The 9,922-nt window shown below is 37.9% G+C and overlaps 1 long non-coding RNA gene across 1 annotated transcript; it reads left to right on the top strand.

The window, feature by feature from the left end:
• The first annotated feature begins 24 nt into the window (after window positions 1-24).
• Window positions 25-8,781, top strand: LOC147650134 (uncharacterized). Its single transcript, XR_015276980.1, has 3 exons — window positions 25-154; window positions 7,232-7,323; window positions 7,438-8,781. It is a non-coding gene; the product is annotated as an uncharacterized LOC147650134 (long non-coding RNA).
• The last annotated feature ends 1,141 nt before the right edge of the window (window positions 8,782-9,922 follow it).

Below are 9,922 nucleotides of genomic sequence, written 5' to 3'. Positions count from 1 at the left end.
AGAGGTGGTGGGGCTGCTTCCTTTGCCTCACAGGAATTTCTCCTGGTTGGTGGTAGCCTAACCACAGCTTTGTGCAGCCTGGATGTTCTCGTGTACCTCTGAGTGGCAATGGTGGTTCTGCAGCCCATGGTTCTGTCCTCGGGCCCAGCTGAGGGTGAGTCTCTGCTCCTGGCTGGAACACGGCAGTTCCTGCTGAGGCTGAGCTGCCATGGGGCTCTTGGCAGCTCACACACTGCTGGGGGGACAGGTGGGCAGGTAGAGCAGCTATCTGGGCTCTGCTCAGCCTCCCTCCTGTGGAAATGGGTTTGTAAATCCCTGGCTATAAGCTCCAGAGAAACGAAGGAGTGTGCATTTTATAAGTCCTGGTTTTGTATGCTGCCAGAGAGATGCAGTAAATGGTGATTGCACATTCAGCCCCATGTGTGGCTTTCAGGTTATTCTGACTTGTGGGTCCTTGCTGGACTTTTCTGTTGAAGGAGCTGAGGTGTGAGGGACCTGCTTTTATCTGTAGCTATGCTCAAAAGAGATGCAGATCTGGTTTATTCTGCTGACTGTAGAGCAGGAGTGAAAACAAACCTAGGAGAAATGGGCTGCGTGAGAAACCTGAAAGGTAGAAAACCTTGCATTTCATTGACTTGAAAGATGTGGTCTGATAAGCAAGAGGTGTGTGAGGGAAAAAAAAGTAATCTCAATTTCTGCAAAGGGCAGCCAGGTAGGCAGCTGCTGTATGTGGTAGTGCTGCTTCACTGGTTCAGAATTACTCTACTTTCCTGGAGTTCTTGCTCCAGAGTTTGTAAAAAAAGCTTTGAACTCTTCATAAATGTCTGTGTCTGGAGAACGTATGATCTGGTTCACTAATTACAGAACAGGGTAGAAAGGTTACAGCTAAAAAGCTATAATATAGGCAGATCTGCAAACCTTAATTGTACTTTAGTTTTGCTCCTGTTCAGGCTTCAGTTAGAACATCATTTAGAGGTTAGTGGATTGCTCAGAGGTATGACTACAAATCCTTAATTAACACCATAGCAAAGAACTTTGATTACTTATTTTGGTCTGAGATCTTTAAAAAAATGGTTAACTGAATGATTATATAGATCCCTGAAGTGAAAAATTTGTATCTTACTAATATATTTTTTTCAAAATCTTTTGATTTTATATTAAGAGTAGTGGTTTTGTGATTAAACCCCTGGACAGAAATTCAGTAGATTTGAGTTCCAGTCTCAGGTCTGATCCAGACTCATTATGTGACCCTGGGTTAGGTGTTGGGCATCAGGGCTGATTTTCCAGCACCCATCTGCTTTTGATTGCCAGGACAGTGCTGGGAAATTGCCAATGGCACTAGCAGGGCTTTTTGCATTATCTGCAGTTGACTTTGGATCAGAGCCTTTTGTCTGTCTCTTTCCTACATGTGCATATGGAGACCCAGGCTCTGGTTAACTGGTGTATTGGAAGCATGTATTAATAAGTATTGTGTACTGGTGAGAGATTACAGATAAGAGAATTTCTGAAGTAGAGAAATACATTTAGTAAAATATCAATATATTAATGGTTCTGTTGTGTTTTTTTAATGCACTATGTTAGGGTAACAATTCAGTGACTTTTTAAGTTATCTCCTAAGACACTATCACACAGTTTTAAAATGTCTAGATCTTATGCTATTGGAAGAAAAGAAAGAAATACATCCAAATATTTCCCCTCAGAAAAGGCTGGTCCTGGTGATACAGCTGTAGTTTAAGAAAGGTAATTTGATTTGTGTGCCAGCATCAGCTCAGCACCTCCTAGATTGTTTGTGTTCTCCTGAATACTTGGATAGCAAACAAAAAACAAGAAGCTCCAACAGTGAATTTGAAGTCCTGGACTATGAATTTAACACTTGTTTTGGGCTGAAGTCAAAAACATTAATTACTCAAAAACAAAATTGGAATTATTTTGAGGGTTTGTTTTATTTCTTTGCTTACAATTTAATCTGCTGTTGTTTCTTCCTGTGTGCTGTGTAATATTTCATTATGTGCTGAGTATTTCAATGTAACAGAATAAACTGTTATTGCCATATTCATGCCAGATTAAGCAAGCATGGATTTTGCTGTGAGAAGCAAGGAGTAACTTGTAGGGTCCATTCCAGTTCCTCCTATGTCTGATCCCCCATCAATCTGACAGGTTGGATGAAGAGAGAGAAAGCAGATTAGGAAGTAATGACTGGAGAAAAAACTGCATGAAGTTATTTTCACATTTAGATCAGGATCATTATAAACAGAATCTCAGGAGCCATTATTTTAAGCATTAGTGGATAATGCAGTACACTACATTAAGTTTTATGCACAGCATTTAGAACCTTGGGATGACTGCTGTAAACTTTCCATCACTGCTGGTTTGTACAATGACCTTTTATCTTCATTAGGCAATACTCTGAAATTGCTCTAAGTATACCAGTATGGATTCTTTGGTGGTGTAAATTAGGATATGTATTGATGTTAATGGGGCTGTTTGCATTTATTAGTATAAATTAGTTTTAGTATTCTTTCACGTCATAAATCACAATGGACATCAGGAAAGTCATTTGGCAGCAGTGATGTATAAACAGTGAAAATGAGAAAACAATTGACTCCATTATTCAATGTTTAGTGGAAGAAATGTGTCTGAAGCATGTGAGTGTGTGTATTTCTCAAGCTTCACCCTCACTTGATGTGCAGCAATGGATGAGCAGGAGTAGTGACAAAGGATGAGCTCTAATAAAGAAAGCTGTTGCACAGAAAAGACTATCCCAGATCTAAACCTTGAGTCCCTATTGTTACTGACAACCACATTAAAAACTTTGAATTTCTGAGATGTTACCAGAAAACAAATGCATAATACAAATAATAATTCATAGGTAGGTGAATGGCAGCTAGCCGGGCAAGCCTGAACATCTGTTTTATAGTGAATGAACATTGAACACTTCTGGCATCTAGTGCTCTATTTTTACCCCAAAAACCCATACAATATTGAAACCCTTTTCATGCTGCATTTTGACTCATTATTCCATATTGATATCATACAAAGCTGTGATTTCCTTATGTAGGAAAAAGACTTGCTTGGTTTATTTGTTGAGGGAATTTGTAAGGAAAACTTGTATAGAATATAGAAATTTTGAGATAGCTGAAAGTATTTAATCATGGCAATGGCTTTTTCAAGAGATTTTTCTTTGTGACAAACCAAATATGTATTATATTATTTGTGGATCAGTATATCTAACGTCAGCACACATTGCTGTTTATTGGCTCATTTTATCATGCTGAACTGTCACAAGCTTCTTATTAATCTGTCTCTGAAGGATCAAAATGCTTTAATAAATATGTTAGTTCCTTTAGATCTTGGGCTGAAATGAAACTGTTAGTTAAATGTTCTGTGACTTTGAGTGCAGATATCTTTAGAGAAATTTAAAATGGGAGCATGTTACATAAATCTAAGTTTGGCAAAGCAGAATGTATCTTTCTCTTAATGGCCAATTAGGACTCAAATAAAAAAGTAAAAAGCTCTTTTCTAGACGAAATGTGGGCCTTTCTTATGTGATATGATTGATTTATCAAAGGATGATTAACGTTGAAGTTTTATGGGGAAAGCTCTGTGCTTGTGTGGGGTGTTAATTTACCTATACAGATTGATGTGCTTTAAAGTCTGTACACATAATAAATGCATGTATGACACAAGAGTTCAGGAAGGTGCTCAGCTTTCATTGCTACAAAGAGGTAGATAAGAGGTTGAGGTTTTACTTTATTGAGGACATGAAAATTCATGTACTTTATTTAGCTGCCAGTGACAAGCAGGAGAGGACCTAAAGGAAAAGCAGCCCCTAAAAGGGCTGTAAGACCATCCTGCAGAGGGGACTGTTTTAATGGCAGAGAGCGTGTTTTTTGCAGTGAAAATAAGTGTGGCCTCTGAGCACACAGCAGTAAATGTTTGGTTTCTATGAAGGCATCAAAAAAGTTGTGCAAGAAGGAGTGGATGATGTACCACTGCCATTTCAAAGGGGGAATGTTTTTTCATAACAGCATCAGTTCTAAGGAGAAGGAATTAAGATCATCCATGTGATAATGGCAGTGGTCATTGCAATACAACTTCAGATTGCTTGGCAGCTCTCCCCATGAACCTACAAACCTTTGAACCCTCTGCAGTGTGAGCAAGGACTTTACTGGAGCTGTGTACTAAGTTAAGTGAGCCTACATTTCACCATTTCAAAGGATTGTACCTTTCCTTTTGTTAAGTTTTTTAACCTGCTGAGATCTTAACATCAGCAGCATGATTTTTGATTTTATACATAGGTTTGAAAAGCAAATGCTGAACTTGAACTGCCCAAATCTTTTCATATATCCCTCTTTGAAAAGTTTGTGTCTTGAGTAAAACAGAGCAGGAGAGAAGTTGAATGCAGTGTTACTTATTTCAGCACTCATCTGAAATTCTCCACAAGTATCACAATCTTGTATTTTTGTAATAAACTGGCCTTTGATATTATGCTCACATTGAAATGTTCATGGCAATTGGCAGTTTTAGATGAACACCCAAACGTGGAAACAGAATTTTGATGTGCACAGTAGTGAACATGTTGAAGATGAGTGGGAATACCCAGGTCTAAAACTTCTCAGAAAACCAAGTCCATAGGGCCTGAAATGAGTTGGTTTCCAAATGGAAATGTCTCTGTACAGCCACAGGAGAATGGATCTTCTTTCCACTCGGGGTTAGTTTGCACAGACCATCCATCCATCAGTCTGCTTCCTTAGGAGTGCTAACAGTTTGGCACTACTTTATTTCCCTTAAATCTTAGCAACAATCCAAGATATTGTTTCAGCACATTACATGGCTTTTCCTCTGTGTCATTGTGTATTACCATTGGGAAATGAAGCATAAAAAGGTTGCCATTAGAGCACATCATTAAATAAAACTGCATGAATTCCAACTGTTGAACAATTGATCAGTTCCATTTTGAGCCAAAGAGATGTTTTATCCCAGTTGAGTTCTTTTAATTTAAAAAAAAAGAGAAAATCCATGTTGTAGTGGTGCCTTTAATTTCCTTTAATTTTTCTTTTAGAAATTGTGCCGTAATATCAGCCTCTATCTTGTAAAGGAAAAGATCAAAGCATACCAGAACTTATGTGCATGTGCTAAATGTGAGAAAGTTAGAAATTAACTCCCAAGTGCTGTAAGTTTTCTGAACTATCTGAAAGTAATTCATGCTGAGGGGTTGTTTTAAGACCCTATTTTAGCTGCGTGCAAAGCACAGGCACAGTTGTTCAATTAACTGCAGCCAGAAAGACTGGATTGAGCTTCAACTTTTTTTTTTTATTTTTTTTCGGTTGTGCTGAAGTTGGTCAGTTCTCTCCAGTCTGCTGCTTCACTCATTTTGAAGCTTTGTTACTTTGCTGTGGTGTATTTTTGAAGCTCTTTGAATATTTCTCTGGTATCTTATTCCACAGAGCCTGAAATGTGCGTGTGTAAGAGCAGATCAATAGGAGCAGGGAACGCAGACAGGGCTACACTTAAGCCCTGACTGTTCTGTTTTCTCTTTCTTCCCGTGTTCAAACATGCCCTGAGCCATCCATATCCTCTGGCTTTCCCTTCGGTGACCTCACGCCACTTCTTAGTCAATGGCAACTAAATCAGTGGCACTGCACAAAGCCAGACAGCTTCATTAGAACTGTATGGGAGCAGAGCTCACCAGACAGCCCAGAGCAGCCTGGGGTTCTTGGCTGCTCTACTGGGGAGACTCCACACCACTACTGGGAAGGCTAAAAAAAGATATTTTCATGCTGTGCCTGATTAAAGAAAATTCTTGGCAACATTTCTGCACTAGACAAAGCTGAATTCTGAGCTGGCCCTCAATGAAAATATTTGAACATTTTATTTTCACAGAATAGTAGCCAAAAGGCATATCCATAAGGCTATAAAACCTGTAAAACAATTAAAAGTTATGATGTCAAGAACTACACCTGATTTATTTATTTATTTATTTTGGACTCTCCTTGCATATTTCTGGGATGCAGACATCTGCCAGCTAAATTCTCTCAAAAGCCCATTAAATGCAGATTTTGTGCTTTAAGTAGTTTTACTTCAGGTATGTTTTACATAGAAAATTTTGATTCAAATCTATGGCATTTTCAGTACTTTAAAATTATTCAATGCTAAATTTTAGTATTCATTTTCTTATTTTAGAATTAGACACCTATAAGGATAAAATTAGGCTCAGTGGAGGAAGGTATAGCTTGCCCACAGTGCTACTGTGAAAAAGTAGGAAAGAAAAACTGAGAATGAGTGCAGTGAAATGAGCACCTTTTATAGGTGGGCAAGTAATTAATGTCTTCTCAGAATGATTAATATTTTGCCTAACATAAATATCATGTACTCATAAATGATTGTTTAACACAACTCAGAGATGACAGATTTCCATCTCTGCTTTGGACCAAGTGAACATTGACCAAACTTAACTCAGTCACCAAACAATTCCAACATGTAGTTTATGCTAGACAAAAAGGGGATTCAAGTGTTTGAATAGTTTAAATTTGATAGTACTGAAGATGACAAAAGACTATATTCCCCACCACTAATGTTTAGATCACCATGTACTGGTAGTTATTTTGTTGTGAGGAGTATTGTGGTGTCTTTGACCATGAAGACTGGTTCTTGCCAGAATTAGTGTCCTTTAGAGCCCTAAATCTGACTTTTCATGCTGGGTGGCAGTCGCCTTGTTGCATTGTTGATGAGACTCAGTGACTCAAGAAATAAAAGGAAGTAGGGAGCTGTAGAATGCACTCTTTATTCTCAAAAACTCCAGCAAGTACTTCAGAAAGCATCTACCTGTCCCTTGTTGCTCAGAGTGACCTTGTCACAGTAATACATCAAAGAGTGCACACTGGCTCATTTACTGAAGTGAATAATGTCACACAGCTGCTGCTCTCACATGTCCTTGTATCTTCAAAATGTCCTTACATTTTCTTTCTTATAGGCATCATCAAAAAAAAACAATTTTAAATGATAAAATGATGAATATTAAGGAACATTCAGATGAAATAGTGCAAGATTATGGAGTTAATTTGGGTGGGATTTAAAATAAATGATTACCAGAGGCATAATCCGCTCTTCATTACTAGTGTCTGGCTAAGTGATCAACAGTAAAAATGACTATAGAGTCTGACGCCCCTTTGTCTCTTAAGGCTGGAGGGTCCAAATATTTCTGTGTGTTCTCCATGTTGTTGTGTTGTAGGAGTAGAAATACAAGCACTTTGTCACTGTGGGAGAATGTAAAACCTGAATACATGTGAAGCAGTCCTCTTAAATACAGAGGTTTGAGTTAAGGTAAAACCATTCGGCATTTTTGCTTTAAACTTGTCACCATTCAATTAGAGTCAAATTTGGACAGTTTTCTTCTGAAAGCTGCAATATCTGTCTTTACTCTTACTCCATTCACAGAAAGAAAATCTAAAGCTCTGCCTGTGGCATCTCTGTTTTTGTCAAAGCAGGCTTTGCAGTTCCAGAAAACAGCATTCATGGGACTTGAAGGGCAGAACATCTGCATCTTGAGCTCTGCAGCTCAAACATCAGCAACACTTGGGAAACAGCTGAAAGTTAAAGGCCAATGGTACTTTTTGAATGGTTTTTAAAATCTCCACTTGGTGCAATGCAAGAGCTAGCAAGTCGAGCTGGTGTGTACAATGAGTCTGACAGAGCAAACAAACAAATCAAACAGTGTTTATGGCACAGTTTATTCCCAGAGAGGGCCACAGGGTCTGCCTGCTCTGCCAGACTGCGGAGTGCTGGATCATGTCTGGCTTTGGGGTTTATCATCCCTTGGACAGGAAGTTCTGTGAGCACTCAAACTGGGGTAGAATCATCATTCTCCCCATGGAACATTGCATTTATTGATGCTTGTCTCACAAACAGCAGAAGGCACAAAATGCATTTATGTGAAAATTCCTGTTGCAACAATATTGAGGCAAAAGGAATACATTCTGGATTCACAGTGGTAAAACACTTATTACTATTGCCTTTGTTAGAACAAATATTAGCAGAGGTTAAAGGCAAAAGAGTGTAATTCAACCACATCTATGATGTGTGCAAGCCATTTAAATTCAATCTTTATTTTCTCTGAACGTTTTGAACTTTGTATTTTTGACTGCATGGAAAGTGCCCCTTTAGGATTTAGAACGAAGCTGCAGGAGAAATAAAAAAGACAGTCCATTGTTAACTGTTCAAAGAAAAAGATTCAGGGATAAAAGTAAAATTGAAATACAAAAGGGTTTTTTTTAAAGTTATTTAATGTTTCAAAATGTGGCTCTAGCCTCTGCCTACTGGCCGGTTTCAAGTTTACTGTCTAAGAACTGAAATTTCAAAGGTGGTTTGGAAATACCTTTTTTCCTGCATTAAGTAATGTGAGGGCATATGGCCCCTTAGTCTGAACACGTGGCACTAAAAATATACATGTGGGGAGTGCTTTGTTTCAGAGTCACTTTTTTCCTTTCATTTGTTTCTGAAATCAAAGTTTTTGTGTTCTTGAAAAGAATGAGCCCGTGTAATGTCATACTTTGAAATGCTGTTCTCTTGACATTATAAGACCATGAAAGGGAGAACTTTGACTAACTCTATTATTCCTTCACCTTAAAGACATTGTCAAGTTTGCTAAGCTCTAAATATGACCCACCTAGTTTTGTTTCTTTTACCTCTTATTCTGTTACAAAGCTTATTTAATTCTTTTCTATGTATTGTGCTTCAAAGCTCGCTTTTTTTCATTAAATTAAACAATTAAAAATCCAGAAACACAGATTTTAAGTGACTTTTGCATAATGCAGATCAATGTAGGCAGGTGATTGAAGCATACAGACTTTATCTGTACTGACTAGTGCTTATCAAACAATGAGCAAAACTGGTTTGGAATTAGTTATGTCTTTTGATGTGTGGCTACACTGCTGATCAAAGTCGTTGATAGCCATTCATGTGAATCCCTGGACAGGCTTTGTCCCCATTAAAAATATATCCCATTGCAATTATCCTCAGACAACCCCCTCTCCTTTTCAAGTGAAAATAATTTTAACTTGTCCCTTTTAACTCACAGATGTAAATCCCCAAATTTAGTTACATGCTTTTGTTTTAAATCTGGGTGCTTCCATCTAACAAAGCTAAATCCCTAATGCTTTAATTACCTATTATGATCTCCTTCAAAAATACTCTGCCTATTATTGCCCAGAAAATGGTTTTATTAAAAACCAGGTACTACCTTTGTGCATAACAAAGTCACTGTGGTGTGTATATATATATACATACATACACACACATGTATGCACACACAAACATTGCTGCTCAATAGGTTCTGGAGCTGTGAAAGATACTAATTTTTACTTAATTCCATTTTTTATCTCAATATCTAACTGAAAATGCTCTTCAGATCCTGAAACTTAACTTGATTCACTTAAGTAAATGGCTGTATTCAGCTGAAAAATTGGATTTTATGATCAGGAAATTTTAAAAGCTTCATTTTGCTCATAATTGCTATATATTGAAAATTAACTTTGAAAATGTAATGTGATAAGAAAATTCCTGACCTCAGTAAAATCTATTTTGTGCCTAATAGAAACAGGAAACACCCAAGGCTTTGCTTTGAAGTCCTTGAAACCCAAAGATCAGAATGAGTCTAAAATACCCAGAGCCCTTCAGAGCTGCAGTTATTACCTCAGTGTCTGTGGTAATTCAAGTTCCTGGTTGAATAAGTATTAGATCAATGGTGAGCAAACACTGCATTTCTAAAAAAAAGGCACATAAGCCAATCCATGGAATATTCCTTCCCCATTGTCCCTTGAATTGACAGCTGAGAGAGAATTTGAGTGCAATTTGCCTCAGTTTTGGGGGAGGGAGAGCACAGGAATATTGTGTTTCATGGGGGAGCTCCAAAACTTGCTGTGTC

This window comes from Cyanistes caeruleus, chromosome 16 (genome assembly GCF_971803275.1).
Source record: "Cyanistes caeruleus chromosome 16, bCyaCae1.hap1.1, whole genome shotgun sequence".
NCBI lineage: Eukaryota > Metazoa > Chordata > Aves > Passeriformes > Paridae > Cyanistes > Cyanistes caeruleus.
The sequence above is the reverse complement of the archived record's forward strand: the minus strand, read 5'-3'. Positions and strand labels throughout refer to the sequence as shown.